This window comes from Eptesicus fuscus, chromosome 9 (assembly GCF_027574615.1).
Source record: "Eptesicus fuscus isolate TK198812 chromosome 9, DD_ASM_mEF_20220401, whole genome shotgun sequence".
Taxonomy (NCBI): Eukaryota; Metazoa; Chordata; class Mammalia; order Chiroptera; family Vespertilionidae; genus Eptesicus; species Eptesicus fuscus.
Genome location: NC_072481.1, coordinates 27,453,229 through 27,467,820, shown reverse-complemented (window position 1 = coordinate 27,467,820; position 14,592 = coordinate 27,453,229). Strand labels below are relative to the sequence as shown.

Below are 14,592 nucleotides of genomic sequence, written 5' to 3'. Positions count from 1 at the left end.
GTGAACAGATAGTGCAAACATGATACACAAACCAAAAGATTCTGTCTCCCAGCGCTGGGTCCCAGCTACAGTTCCCCTCCCCGCCACAGCCAGGGTGAACGGTCTCACATTCACGCGGGGTTTGAAAGTCAAACTCAGGACAGCCATCGCGTGCACGTTTCACTAATCACAGGCAGCAGCTCGATTCTAAGAAAGAAAAATCCAATAAAATAAAAAATAAAAAATAAATAAAAAAAAAAAAAGAAATAAGAAAGAAAAAGCCCGCCCTTTCCGGTAGCTCCCAGGGGCGGGGCGGGGCCGCCTCACCGGAACTGACTGATGCCTCCAGGGCACAGATTGTGATTGGCTGTCCTTCAGTATTATGTTAATGAAGTGGCCTTTTTTTTTTTAAAGCTTTGGACATTTAATTTCCACCTAAGCGTTAAAAACAATTGTTAAGTGATAGTATATGAAGGCTTATACATACTAGAAAGCCTTTCTCTTCGCCAGTGGAATCAGAATTATGGAAACTATCTCACCATGACTGCAAAGTGTGCGGCCGCGGTAGACCTGGCGGAGGCGGGGGTGACCACGTTAAGACTATACTTTCAGGGATCATTTCTATAGTTCGTTACTAGAGAAGTTCCTCTGAACGTGTAGAGCACCCGAAACCACGAGGAGGAGACGCAGCATTCTCTCCTGAGCGTGAAGCCGGCTCTCGGTGTTGCTTCGGCAACTGCCGCATGCTATTGATGATCGTTCTTCTCTCTCTCGGGAGAGACGAGGGAGAGGATGCATTCTGAGTGGCTTTCGGTTATTTAATTGGTTAAAGGAAAGAATGGCTTAGTGAAGGCAGTGGTGGTATGCTTCCGTTCCCGTTAACAGGCTACAATGAGTACTTGCCGAAATACACGTCGGACCTCCTGCTCTTTCCTGCAAGGACATTTTATGTTCTTTTTAGAAGGAGATAAGGGGAGAAGCATCTACCAACTACTTTGTCTTACCAATATGCCCCCTTCTGGGTATCAAGCTCAAAACCGGGGCTCGTAAAATGGTGGGGGGTCAACCTGGAAACCTCTGTGCAGGGGAGGATGCTCAATACGAGATTGAGTAGTTTTGGCAACTTTTAAGAGCTACCAAAATTAAACATTTAAACTACACCTTCCTTCATATTTCCTTGTAAAGTGGTTTATTCTCCCCCATACAAATCCCTCAGTGCTGCGATCAGTTTTATTTCTTTAGCTAGGTGCAATCTTGGTTTTTAGGTTTTTATGAAATTTATTGTAACTAACATTGGTAAGTTTATTGTATAACAAATTTCAGATGTACTTTATAATACAGCGTCATGTATAGTCTATAATTATTCAATCCATAAGGTGTATTTTAACACTCAGAGACTTCAGAAAGTTTTATTTAAAACATATATAAAGAGCCCTACCGGTGTGGCTCAGTGGGTTGATTCCAAAAGGTTGTGGGGCACAGTCCCGATGTATATGGGGAAAAGTTGTGGGACACAGTCTGGGTGAGTATGGGAGGCAACCAATCGATATTTGTCAGATCAATGTTTCTCTCTCTCTCTCCCTCCCTCCTTCCTTCCCTTCCTCTCTCTTTTTTTTTTTTTTGATTTTTTACAGAGAGGAAGAGAGAGGGATAGAGAGTTAGAAACATCGATGAGAGAGAAACATCGATCAGCTGCCTCTTGCACACCCCCTACTGGTGATGTGCCCGCAACCAAGGTACATGCCCTTGACCGGAATCGAACCTGGGACCCTTGAGTCCGCAGGCCGACGCTCTATCCACTGAGCCAAACCGGTTTCGGCTCCCTTCCTCTCTTTATGTTAGGGTTGCCTAAGGTGGAACGCAGGAGGCCAAAAGGGGCAAAGAATTATAAATTTGTTATTACATCTGCTAGCAGTAGGGCTGAGGCCAAAATGGCATCAGCAGAGCAGAGTAAGGGGAGCGGGATATTTATGTCTCTTGTAAGGGTCAGTCAGGGTAACCAGTGGGACCAGATCCAGGTGGGGGCCAGGTGTAGGCGGTCCGCTGGAAACTGGGTGAGGAGGTTTACTGGAAGCCAAACTCAGTGTAATCTGAGATGTGAAATGAGAAAATCCCCGGCAGAGGCAAGAGCCCCCAGGGCGCGCAATGGAGCCCAAGAATGTACCTAACATTCCAGGGAGGGGCAAGAGCCCGGCGCAGAGCATAACGGAGCTTCCAGGGCGGGAGAGAGCCTCAAGCAGAGCACAATGGATGCATGAATGAGCCTAGCACTCTGAAGTAAATTTATTAAACAATTAGAGAACAGAGAGAGAGCCCTGCAGGATGGCTCAGCTGGCTGGAGCATGATGCTCCAAGGTTGCCAGCTGGGTTTAGCCAGGTCAGGGCACATACAAGAATCAAACTGGCAATCCCAGTTTCCTCTTTCAGGACTTGACTGACTGTTCTCTTTTTATCCATTCTTCAGTTGTTTTTGGTTTTTGCTTATTGACTTGTAGGAGTTCTTTTTCTTTAATCCTCACCCGAGGACAGGATTGGATTTGATTTTAGTGGGAGAGGGAGAGAGAAATATCGATGTGAGAGTGAATCCATCTGTTGCCTCCTGGAAGCTCCTGGACTGGGGGATCCAACTATTCCCTGGGAATGTGCCCTGACCAGGAATGGAACCTGTGACCTTTCAGTGTAAGGGACGATGCTCTAACCAACTGAGCCCCAAGGGCCAGGCTGTTCTTATTCGTTATATTCAGGAAACTAAACCTTTGACAGTTTATATATGTTGCAATTTATTTCCTATAGTTTGTCAATGTTTTTTTTTTTAATTTGTTTATCATACAAAAGTTTTAATATATTTAATCCATTAATTTTTACTTTATAGTTTTCAAGATCTTAAGAAATCTTTCCCTACACTAATGTTATAAAACTATGCTCCTGTATTTTCTTCTAAAAGTTTTAAAGTTTTTTTACAATTGAATTCCTAATTCCTAAAAAATCTAGATTTTTTTTTTCTGTGTAGTGTGAAGGACCTTCCTTATTACTTTTAATCCTAACCCAAGGATATTTTTTCCACTGATTTCTAGAGAGAGTAAGTAGAAGGGAGGGGGAGAGAGAGAAACATCTATGTAAGAAAGACACATCGATTGGTTGCCTCCTACACACACTCCAACTAGGGCCAAGGATCAAGCCTGCAGCCAAGGTATGTGCCCTTGACCTGAATCAAAACTGGGACCCTTTGCCGAAACCGGTTTGGCTCAGTGGAGAGAGCGTCGGCCTGCGGACTGGAAGGTCCCGGGTTCGATTCCGGTTGCGGGCACATCCCCAGTGAGGGGTGTGCGGGAGGCAGCTGGTCGATGTTTCTCTCTCATTGACGTTTCTAGCTCTCTATCCCTCTCCCTTCCTCCCTGTAAAAATCAATTAAAAAAAATAATAAAAAAAATAAAAAAAACACAAAAAACTGGGACCCTTCAGTCTGCAGGCCGATGCTCTATCCACTGAGCCAAACTGGCTAGGACCAGACCTAATTTTTTTTTAAGTGAGATTATTCACATACTATACCAGATATCTATTATATCTGGTATAACCCTATATAATAAAACCCTAATATGCAAATCGACTGAACAGCAGAACAGCCGACAGAACGGCCAACAGAACAGCCAGTCGCTATGACACGCACTGAACACCAAGGGGCAGATGCTCAACGCAGGAGCTGCCCCCTGGTGGTCAGTGCGCTCCCACAGGGGGAGCACCCCTCAGCCAGAAGCTGGCTCACAGCTGGCAAGCATAGTGATGGTGGTGGTGGGAGCCTCTCCCGCCTCCACTACAGGTGGGCAGTAAGGAGCGAGGAGTCCTGGACTGCAAGAGCCCCAGACTGCAAGAGGGATGTCTGACTATCCCCGAGGGGTCCCAGACTACGAGAGGGCGCAGGCCAGGCTGAGGGACCACCCCCCTCCCCTACCCCAGTGCACGAATTTTGTGCACTGGGCCTCTAGTATATATATGGTATATATATATATATATATATATATATATATATATATATATATGAACATACATATATATATATATATATATATATATAGTATAGTGTATGTATGTATATATATATATATGAACATACATATATATTTAATTGATTTCAGAGAGGAAGGGAGAGGGAGAGAGAAATAGAAATATCAATGATGAGAGAGAGCCCTAGCCAGCTTGGCTCAGTGGAAGAGTGTCAGCCTGTGAACTGAAGGGTCCCAGGTTCGATTCCGGTCAAGGGCACATGCCTGGGGATGTGCAGGAGGCAGGCGATCAATGATTCTCTCTCATCATTGATGTTTCTATCTCTCTCTCCTTCTCCCTTCCTCTCTGAAATCAATAAAGAAATATATAATAAAAAAATGATGAGAGAGAATCATTAATCAGCTGCCTCCTGAACGCCCCCTACTGGGGATCGAGCCCACAACCTGGGCATGTGCCCTTGACCAGAATTAAACCAGGAACCCTTCAGTCCGAAGGCCAACCCTCTATCCACTGAGCCAAATCAGCCAGGGCCCAGACCTAATTTTATTTATATATATATATATATATATATATATATATATATATATATATTTGTTTTTTTACAGAGAGGAAGGGAGAGAGTTAAAGAGCTAGAAACATCGATGAGAGAGAAACACTGATCAGCTGCTTCCTGCACACCCCTACTGGGGATGTGCCCGCAACCAAGGTACATGCCCTTGACCGGAATCGAACCTGGGACCCTTCAGTCCACAGGCCGACGCTCTATCCACTGAGCCAAACCAGTTAGGGCTATTACATATTTTTTCTAGAATTTTATTCATTTTGTCTGTTTTGAAATTTATGGATGTAAAGTTCATTAATTGTTTTTATTAAATAAATTTTGATTGATTTATTTTTAGAGAGAGAGAAACATAATATGCAAATGAACAAAGTAGGAGTGAAAAAGGGGGAAACAAGGACAGACGCAGCACAGGTAACAATATTTTTAAAAAGTGAATGAACCGTCCTGGCCAGGTTGGAGTGTTGTCCCGATGCACCAGGATTGTGGGTTTGATCCCCAGTAGCTTTTTCCTAAATGATTGAGCAAGGTATCCGTAATATTTTCAGTTAGGAATGCTTTCAGCTTCAGGTTAAAGAAAACATGAATGAAGGCGGTTTATACAAACAGGTGGGTTTGTTTTGCTCTGCCTTGTTCTGTGTTACAATACGGAGTCTGGATGTAGGTGGCTGCTGGCATTGGCTCAGGTGTTTAGCCAAGAACCGTCTTGGGCTCTTCCTACCTTCCTACTGGGCTCCTGAGTGTGTTGGATCTTTTGATGTGATGACGATCAGCTTACCTCATGATCACAAGGCAGCTGTCACAGAACATCCATGTCCAAGGCAAGAAATAAAGGGGTGAGATAGGATAAGCAAAGCGCCCCCTTCTGTTAGAAAACAACATATCCTGCCCGCAAGTCCCCAGCACCCCCACTTACATCTCATTGGCCAGAACTGTCAGACGGCCGACTCTAATGGCTTGGGAATCTGGCAAAGCCAGTGTGTGGTGTTTTCAGTCTCCGATGTGGAGATGAGTAAGGAGGAAGGGGGCTGGGAATGGCTATTGGATTATCCACCAACAGTGTGTGTCACCAACAACTGGCTCATCTGTTTTCAACCTTCCTGGTTTTATCACTTCCCGATGCCTTTTGGATGAATCCTCACTCTGGTCTTGTTGCTCCTTCTTTCATTTTGGCTGAAATCATTCTACTATTCAGCCCATTTATGGATTGAGGCACTGGGGCAGGGAATGATCCACCAGGACCCTGGAGGGGGATGGGGGCAGAAGGGAAGGGGCATTGGTGAGCACAACTAAAAAGTCTCTCATATACCCAACCCTCTTCACTTCTTCTTCGTCATTGTTGTTCTTAAATAGAAAATTTCAAGCAAACAGAAGTTGAGGGCAAGGATGCCCTTTCAATTCATGACCATTATTTTCTTGTCTCCCCACCTGCCGTCACCTCTTGCCCACTGGATTATTGGATTATTTTAAAACAAATCTCATTTTTAGTCACTTTCCTCTCTCTAAAGTCTGCTCTGCCTGAAGTTAACATAGTTACTCACACTTTCTTTTGTTTAATATCAGCATGGTATATCTATTTCCATCCATTTATTTTTAATCTGTATGTGTCTTTATATATAAAGTGGGTTTCTTACAGACAACATACACTTGGGTCTATTTTTTTTCCATTCTCCCCCTTCCCCCTTTGGCTATCATCAGCTTGTTCTCTGTATTTATGGGTCTGTTTCAATTTTGTTTTGTTGTTGTTTTTTAAAAAATATATTTTCATTGATCTCAGAGAGGAAGAGAGAGATGAAACGAGAGAGAATCACTGATCAGCTGCCTCCCACACGCCCCTTACTGGGGATCGAGGCTGCAACCCGGGCATGTGCGCTTGATGGAATCAAACTCGGGATCTTTCAGTCCAGAGGCCGATGCTCTATCCACTGAGCCAAACCAGCTAGGGCTTTCTTTTCTTTTCTTTTTTTAAAAATATATTTTATTGATTTTTTACAGAGAGGAAGGGAGAGGGATAGAGAGTTAGAAACATCGATGAGAGAAACATCGATCAGCTGCCTCCTGCACACCCCCCTACTAGGGATGTGCCCGCAACCACGGTACATGCCCTTGACTGGAATCGAACCTGGGACCCTTCAGTCCGAAGGCCGACGCTCTATCCATTGAGCCAAACCGGTTAGGGGCCAGCTAGGGCTTTCTTAAGTTTTATTGATTTTTATTTAATTAAAAAAATTTTTTTTGTTAATCCTCACCTGAGGATATTTTTCCATTGATTTTGAGAGAGAGTGGAAGGGAGTGGGAGAGACAGAGAGAGAGAAACATCGATGTGAGAGAGATACATGGATTGGTTGCCTCCCTCACGCACCCCAACCAGGGCCGGGGATTGAGCCTGCAACTCAGTTACGTGCCCTTGACCAGAATCGAACTCTTCAGTCTGCAGACCCATGCTCTATCTACTGAGCAAAACTGGCTAGAGCAAGTTTTATTGATTTTTAGAGAGAGGAAAGGAGAGAGAGAAAAACATCAATGGGTTGCCTCCAGTATGTGCCCTGACCAGCGATCGAAGCCGAAACCAATTTGAAGTGTGGAATGATGGACGCTCCAACCAACTGAGCCACTGGCCAGGGTGGTCTGTTTCTCTTTTATTTTATGCATTTGTTTTGTTTCTTAGATTCTACATATAAGTGAAATCATATTGTATTTGTCTTCCTCTCTCTGACTTATTTCACTTAGCATAATACCCTCTAGGTCCAAGGGAATTACTTCTAATTTACTGAAGTGTAGTAATGATATTGTGAGTATGTGGGAGAATGTTCTTTTTCTTGGAAAATGCATGCTGAAATACAGCTAAAGAGTCATAATGCTTGCAACTTTCAAATTAGTTCAGAAAAAAATAATGAAGAAACCTAAGTCTAGAGTCTGAATTGGATCTAGGTAATGCGTTTTTGGCAAATCTCATTTCTGAAGCATCTTCAGGGTCTGGGAGAAGGATCTTCTAGATTAGTTCACCATCTTACCTGTTCCATTTAGTAAATTTCCCTCAATACAATGAAGTTCAAAGACTAGTACATAACTACCTGTATACCCACCAACCAGATTCAACATCTCTTAATATCATGCCTTTTTTTAAATTGTGTGTTTTTTTACATTTCTTTATTGATTACAGAGAGGAAGGGAGAGATAGAAACATCAATGATGAGAGAAAATCATTGACCAGGTACCTCCTGCATGCCCCACACTAGGGATCAAGCCTGCAACCCAGGCACCTGCCCTGACCCAAAATCGAACTGTGACCTCCTGGTTCATAGGTTGATGCTCAGCCACGGAGCTATGCGGCTGGCCGTGACATCTTTTCTTTACGTTTTATTTGTGTGTAGGTTATTGTAGGGGAGGAAATATCTTTTTTTCCTTCTGGGGCTGTAACAAAAGACAGATTAACAAGAGAAAAACAGAAGTTCATTAACGCCTATATCATATATATATGACAGACTCAGAGGTGAGTAATTCAAAAGGTGGCTAAAACTTGGGTTTTATATACATCACCAAGGAACAATAGATTGTAGAAAAATGACAGGACAAAGGAAAATGGTTTTTGTCTTCTAAGGACTGGAAACTGAGAATATATGATGGGGGGAGCCCTAGCTGGTTTGCTCAGTGGATAGAGTGTCGGCCTGCTGACTGAAGGGTCCTGGGTTCGATTCCAGTTGAGAGCACATGCTCGGGTTTTGGGCTCAATCCCCAGTAGGGGGCATGCAAGAGGCTGCCAATCAATGATTCTCTCTCATCATTGATGTTTCTATCTCTCTCTCCCTCTCCCTTCCTCTCTGAATTCAATTAAAAAAAATTTTTTTTCTCACCCTTGTCGAAACAAGGCCACCAAAAATTTGGTTGCCTCCTGTAGGAAGCGGTTATAGGGTTAAGCCTCAGACTGACCTGCTGGCAAAGTCACAAACAAGTCCCAGCTTGGAGGGCACAGCCCTCTTAGCATAATTAAGCTTGATCTTGTAACTGCTCCCTAGATCTTTCCTGGGTAGCTAGTGGGCTGTGGGAGGGGCAGCAAGTGCTGCCAAAACAAGTAAAACTTACAACAACATTGTAGATTGCCTTGTTTGTCCCTGACAATAAATAAAGCCTCAGCTTTGCAGTCTGGATCTGTTCTGTGGCCTCAGCCAGGCATAGAAGATCCACCTAGACCCAGCTTTTTCTCTTTGTCTATCACTTCTCCATCCTTCACCACCTCCCTCAGGCTCGCCGAACCCTTGGCTGTGCTGGTGCGGCACAGCCTCCCCCCAAAAAAAAAAAAAAAAAAATTGGGAGAGAGAGAAGATCAATAAAAATATTTTTAAAAAATATATCAGGGCCGAAACCGGTTTGGCTCAGTGGATGGAGCGTCGGCCCACGGACTGAGAGGTCCCAGGTTCGATTCTGGTCAAGGGCATGTACCTTGGTTGCAGGCACATCCCCAGTGGGAGGTGTGCAGGAGGCAGCTGATCGATGTCTCTCTCTCATCAATGTTTCTAACTCTCTAGCCCTCTCCCTTCCTCTCTGTAAAAAATCAATAAAATAGCCCTGGCCGGTTTGGCTCAGTGGATAGAGCGTCGGCCTGCGGACTGAAGGGTCCCAGGTTCGATTCCGGCCAAGGGCACATGCCCGGGTTGTGGGCTCGATCCCCAATAGGGGTGTGTGCAGGAGGCAGCCGATCAATGATTCTCTCTCATCATTGATGTTTCTATCTCTCTACCCCTCTCCCTTCCTCTCTGAAATCAATAAAGAAATATATATTTAAAAAAAATCAATAAAATACATTTAAAATATATATATATATATATATATATATATATATATATATATATATATGAGGGGAGACTAACAGTGTAAGGTAGATTCTTCTCCTGTCATTTATAATCCTGTCTCCAGTAAAGGAAATTTATATCCTGTCTTTAGGCAGAAAGGAAATGAGTAGAGTTTTGCCTATATTTGCTGCTTAATTGCCTTCAATGGAAAATACACTTGTAATTCTTATATCAAAGAGGCATATTTGGGGGTGATGTGTTCTGATTTCCTTCATTATTTTTTCCTGAAAGAATTGAAAGTTGCAAACATCATGACTTTTGTGCCAAAAATGTATTTCAGCATGCATCTCCAAAGAATAAGAACGTTCCCCGCTGAAACCGGTTTGGCTCAGTGGATAGAGCGTCGGCCTGCGGACTGAAAGGTCCCAGGTTCGATTCCGGTCAAGGGCACGTACCTTGGTTGCGGGCACATCCCCAGTGGGAGGTGTGCAGGAGGCAGCTGATCAATGTTTCTAACTCTCTATCCCTCTCTCTTCCTCTCTGTAAAAAATCAATAAAAAAAAAAAAAAAAAAAAGAACGTTCCCCCACAAATTCACAGCATCCGTTTTTTTAAACCATGATCAAGATTCATGCTTTGCATTTGGTTGTTGTTTGTATTCTCTTTTAATCTAGAACAGTCTTTGTACTTTTGTTTTTTCTTTTTTTAGGGGGAGCACGAACGCAGTCCCCCACTACCACAAATTACGCAGTGGAGTTCACCACATTTGGGGAAATCGCAGGGGTCAGCACACCCAGAGTGCAATGGGAAAGCCTCGCTCTGGGAAAGCCACTTTTGTGATCATGGTATCTCCCGCGTCAGGTAAGCATTCCTTTTTTTCTTTTTTTTCCTTTTTTTCTTGATAGGGATTTTGTGGAGACCAGGGCAGATGTTTTGTAAAACATCCTGCATCCTAAATTTGCCTGATTATCCCTCATGGTGTTGTTCAATTTGTTCCTCCATCCAGTTTCTGTTGGCAACAGGAAGTGAAATCTAAGGCCGGACTAGATTTGGGTTGTACATTTTTGGCATTATTACCTCCTGAATGATCCTGTGCACTTGGAGACATAGGGTGGCAGATTGCCGCACTACAAGTGATGCTATGCTTGATCACTGGGTTGCAGTGGTCATTGCCACATTTTTTCAAAGGTATGCTTTCCCTTGGCAAATTGGTAATGGAAATAAAATGTGGAGCAATACTCTTGTCACCGTGCAGCATCCTATACTCAGTAACCTTTTACCTAGCACCCACTGAATCTTTTTTTTCATTGGGAATTGCAGTATAGTTTTGTTTATTTCAGTGGCTGTATTTTTTAAAGTTTTTCAGTTTGTTTTTTTCAAGTGTCTGTTCTTTTTTCATATATTGCTCTATCCTTTCACGATTTTACTTTTTATACTTGCTATCTTTTATATCATTAAGTATACCAATGATATCTTTTACCAGTGTGAGGAGGGGAAGGCTTTTTTTTTCCTCTCTGTCATGGTGATGTGTCCATGGTAATATGCTATCGTTCCTAGCATAAGTAAGTGTTCCTAATCTAATGGGTTTTTAAAAATATATTTTATTGATTTTTTACAGAGAGGAAGGGAGAGGGATAGAGAGTTAGAAACATCGATGAGAGAGAAACATCAATCAGCTGCCTCCTGCACATACTGGGGATGTGCCCACAACCAAGGTACATGCCCTTGACCGGAATCGAACCTGGGACCCTTCAGTCTGTAGGCTGACGCTCTATCTACTGAACCAAACTGGTTAGGGCTAATGGTTTTGTATTTTAAGGGTTCATTATTCTCAGATCATGGGACTCCGCTTGCTGCTCTGACTTCTCTGTTCTTTTTGGGACAGATAAGTCCCAAAAAGGAATTCTCAACTTTAGGAACTTTGAGTTTCCTATGGATTTGACTATTTTTGTTGGACTACTTAATATTAATTTCTTTTTAAAAAAACATACTTTTATTGATTTCGGAGAGGAAGGAAGAGATAGATAGAAACATCAATGATGAGAGAGAATCATTGATCGGCTGGCTCCTGCAAGTCCCCCACTGGGGATGGAGCCCACAATCCGGGCATGTGCCCTTGATTGGAATCGAACCTGGGACCTTTCAGTTCGCAGGCCAACGCTCTAGCCACTGAGCCAAACCCACTAGGGCCTATGTCATCATCTTATCTGCCCTCTGTGCAGCTCTCCAGAGTTACTTTTTCCTTCACTTCTTCCTAAGCTTCCATGCCTTGTGGGTTTTTTTGTTTGTTTGTTTTTAAATTTTGTATCGCTAACAATGTGCCTAGCTCTGGGCTAAGAATTTTTTAAAATATATTTTTATTGAAGGGAGAGGGATAGAGATTTAGAAACATCGATGAGAGAGAAACACAGCTGCCTCCTTCACACCTCCCACTGGGGATGTGCCCCCAACCAAGGTACATGCCCTTGACCGGAATCGAACCCGGGACCTTTCAGTCCACAGGCCGATGCTCTGTCCACTGAGCCAAACCGGTTAGGTCCACGCCCTGGTTTTCCTCATCTCTTCAAACAACCCTAATCTCATCTCCTTTGCTCCTCTTCCTCTGCCCTACCTCAAAGTGTTGGCATGCCCCATGGCTCCGTTATGGGTCTTCTCATCTCCAACTACACTCTCTCCCTAGGTCCACAGTGGTCAGCAAACTCATTAGTCAACAGAGCCAAATATCAACAGTACAACGATTGGAATTTCTTTTGAGAGCCAAATTTTTTAAACTTCTAACGCCACTTCTTCAAAATAGACTCGCCCAGGCCGTGGTATTTTGTGGAAGAGCCACACTCAAGGGGCCAAAGAGCCGCATGTGGCTCGTGAGCCGCAGTTTGCCGACCACTGGCCTAGAATATCTCCTCCAATTCCCTGACTCCAAATGACATAAAATGACTGCCAAACCTCTGTCTCTGGCCTTGATCTCTCCTTGAACTCCGAGCTTGTATATCCAACAGCTTATTTGATATCTCTACTCTGAAGTCTTCCGGACATCTGACTAAACGACCAAAATGAAACCCCACCCCCAACCTGTCTCCTTCACCCTTATTTCAAAAATGGATCATCCTCCACTCAGTGTCTCTAACCAGAAACCAAGAGTCATCCATGATTACTCCTTCTCCTTCACCCCCACACCAAACCTGTCCACCTAAACCAGTGATGGCGAACCTATGACACGCGTGTCAGCACTGACACGCGTAGCCATTGCTGATGACACGCGGCCGCTGAGGTGGCCGCATGCCGAAGATGAAACATTTGCTGCTCCTGAGGATGAAACATTTGCGAAATCATGTTTTTTCCTCAAAGTGACACACGACCCGAGTTATGCTCAGTTTTTTGGCGAAGTTGGACACACCAAGCTCAAAAGGTTGCCCATCACTGACCTAAGTAATGAGGTAGACTGACGCAAACTCAGATGACCGGAAATTGAGTTTGTTTTAGGGAACAGCAGAGGAATTACAATTTTGGTAACCCATGCTGTAGCAAGCTACAGGCTAGTCTGTTGAGGGTTTGGGACAGGATGTATATATGGGCAAGCAGCACAAAGAGGGGGAAATTCAGCCAGAGTCCAAGCCGTAATTTCACTGACTTGAGGAAGAGGAGAGATTCTTAGTGGGTGTTCACTGTTCCGGAGATAAGTCTCCATCTTCTGTAAATCAGGCATTTATGAGAAATCAGTCTCTCAGTTCTCAAGTTCCTTTCCTCTGAGGGCACGTGTCAGAATCTCCATTTCACATCCTCTGGTTTCATTTTAGATTGAAATCCTTTCACAAACCGATCAGCAAAGACCCGTTCACTCCATTTCCCAAACAAGATGCACCTGTAGAGCTTTCTCTTGGCTCCTTTCCCTTGTCACTACCTAGGCCAGGCAGGCAGCCTCTCTTGCCTGCTAATGGTCTCACTTCTAGTCTTGCCCTCTTCAAGTCAGTTCTCCACACAGCAGCAAGTCTGATATGCCTAACACCGAATGTGACTCAGATCTTGTCACTCTGCTTAAACTTCAATGACTTCTCATTAGAATAAAAGTCAAAGTCACTACTGCAAGCTACCAGATAGATGACAAATGACTTCACCTACTGCCTATCAGCCCACTGGCATCTGGGTTCTTCCAAACCAAGATTTTTCCTACCTCAGAGCCTTTGCACACACCATTCTCAAATCAGAATCTGGAAGGCTCTCCACCTCTGTGCCCTCCATTTTGATATGGCCTGTTCCTCCTAGTTCTCTAGACTCAGGTTAAATATCACTTCAAAGATTTCTTTTCTGGCCACTTCACCTAAAGTAGGTTCCTCTATTATTCTCTACTAGATGCCCGGTGCACGAAATTTGTGCACAGGGCGGGGGTGGTCCCGGTCCCTCAGCCCAGCCTGCACCCTCTCCAATCTGGGACCCCTCGAGGGATGTCCGACTGCCCGTTTAGGCCTGATCACAATCCAGGACTGCTGGCTCCCAACTGCTTGCCTGCCTGCCTTCCGATTGCCCCTAACCACTTCTGCCTGCCAGCCTGATCACCCCCTAACCACTCCTCTGCCAGCCTGATTGATGCCTAACTGCTCCCCTGCCAGCCTGTTTGCCCCCAACTTCCCTCCTCTGCCACCCTGGTCACCCCTAACTGCCCTCCCCTGCAGGGTTGATCGCCTCCAACTGCCCTCCCTTGCAGGCCTGGTCCCTCTCAACTGCCCTCCCTTGCAGGCCTGGTGCCTCCCAACTGCCCTCCCCTGCTGGCCATCTTGTGGTGGCCATCTTGTGTCCACATGGGGGCAGGATCTTTGACCACATGGGGGCAGCCATATTGTGTGTTGGAGTGATGGTCAATCTGCATATTACTCTTTTATTAGGTAGGATAGAGGCCTGGTACAAGGGTGGAGGCCGGCTGGTTTGCCCTGAAGGGTGTCCTGGATCAGGGTGGGGGTTCCCTTGGGGCATGGGGCGGCCTGAGCGAGGGGCCTGTGGTGGTTTGCAGGCTGGCCACGCCCCCTGGAGACCCAAGCAGAGGCCCTGGTATCTGGAATTTATTTTCCTTCTACAATTGAAACTTGTAGCCTGGAGCGGAGCCAAGCCTCCTGCTCGCTCCTTGGCCAGCAGCCATTTCTGTTGGGGTTAATTCACCTTCTATAATTGAAACTTTGTAGCCTGGAGTGGAGGCCTAGGCCAGCCAGGGCAGGTGGAAAGCTTGGCTTCCTCCGTTGCCAGGGGAAACCCTGGCCTGCTCTCTCCAGCT

At 44.7% G+C, this 14,592-nt stretch overlaps 2 non-coding genes across 2 annotated transcripts; one reads left to right on the top strand and one right to left on the bottom strand.

The window, feature by feature from the left end:
- Positions 1-575: 575 nt before the first annotated feature.
- Positions 576-787, top strand: LOC129150424 (small nucleolar RNA U3). Its single transcript, XR_008557166.1, has one exon. It is a non-coding gene; the product is annotated as a small nucleolar RNA U3 (small nucleolar RNA).
- A 9,248-nt stretch (positions 788-10,035) lies between these two features.
- LOC114229947 (U1 spliceosomal RNA) lies at positions 10,036-10,198 on the bottom strand. The gene has a single exon (XR_003615813.2). It is a non-coding gene; the product is annotated as a U1 spliceosomal RNA (small nuclear RNA).
- Between the last annotated feature and the right edge of the window lie 4,394 nt (positions 10,199-14,592).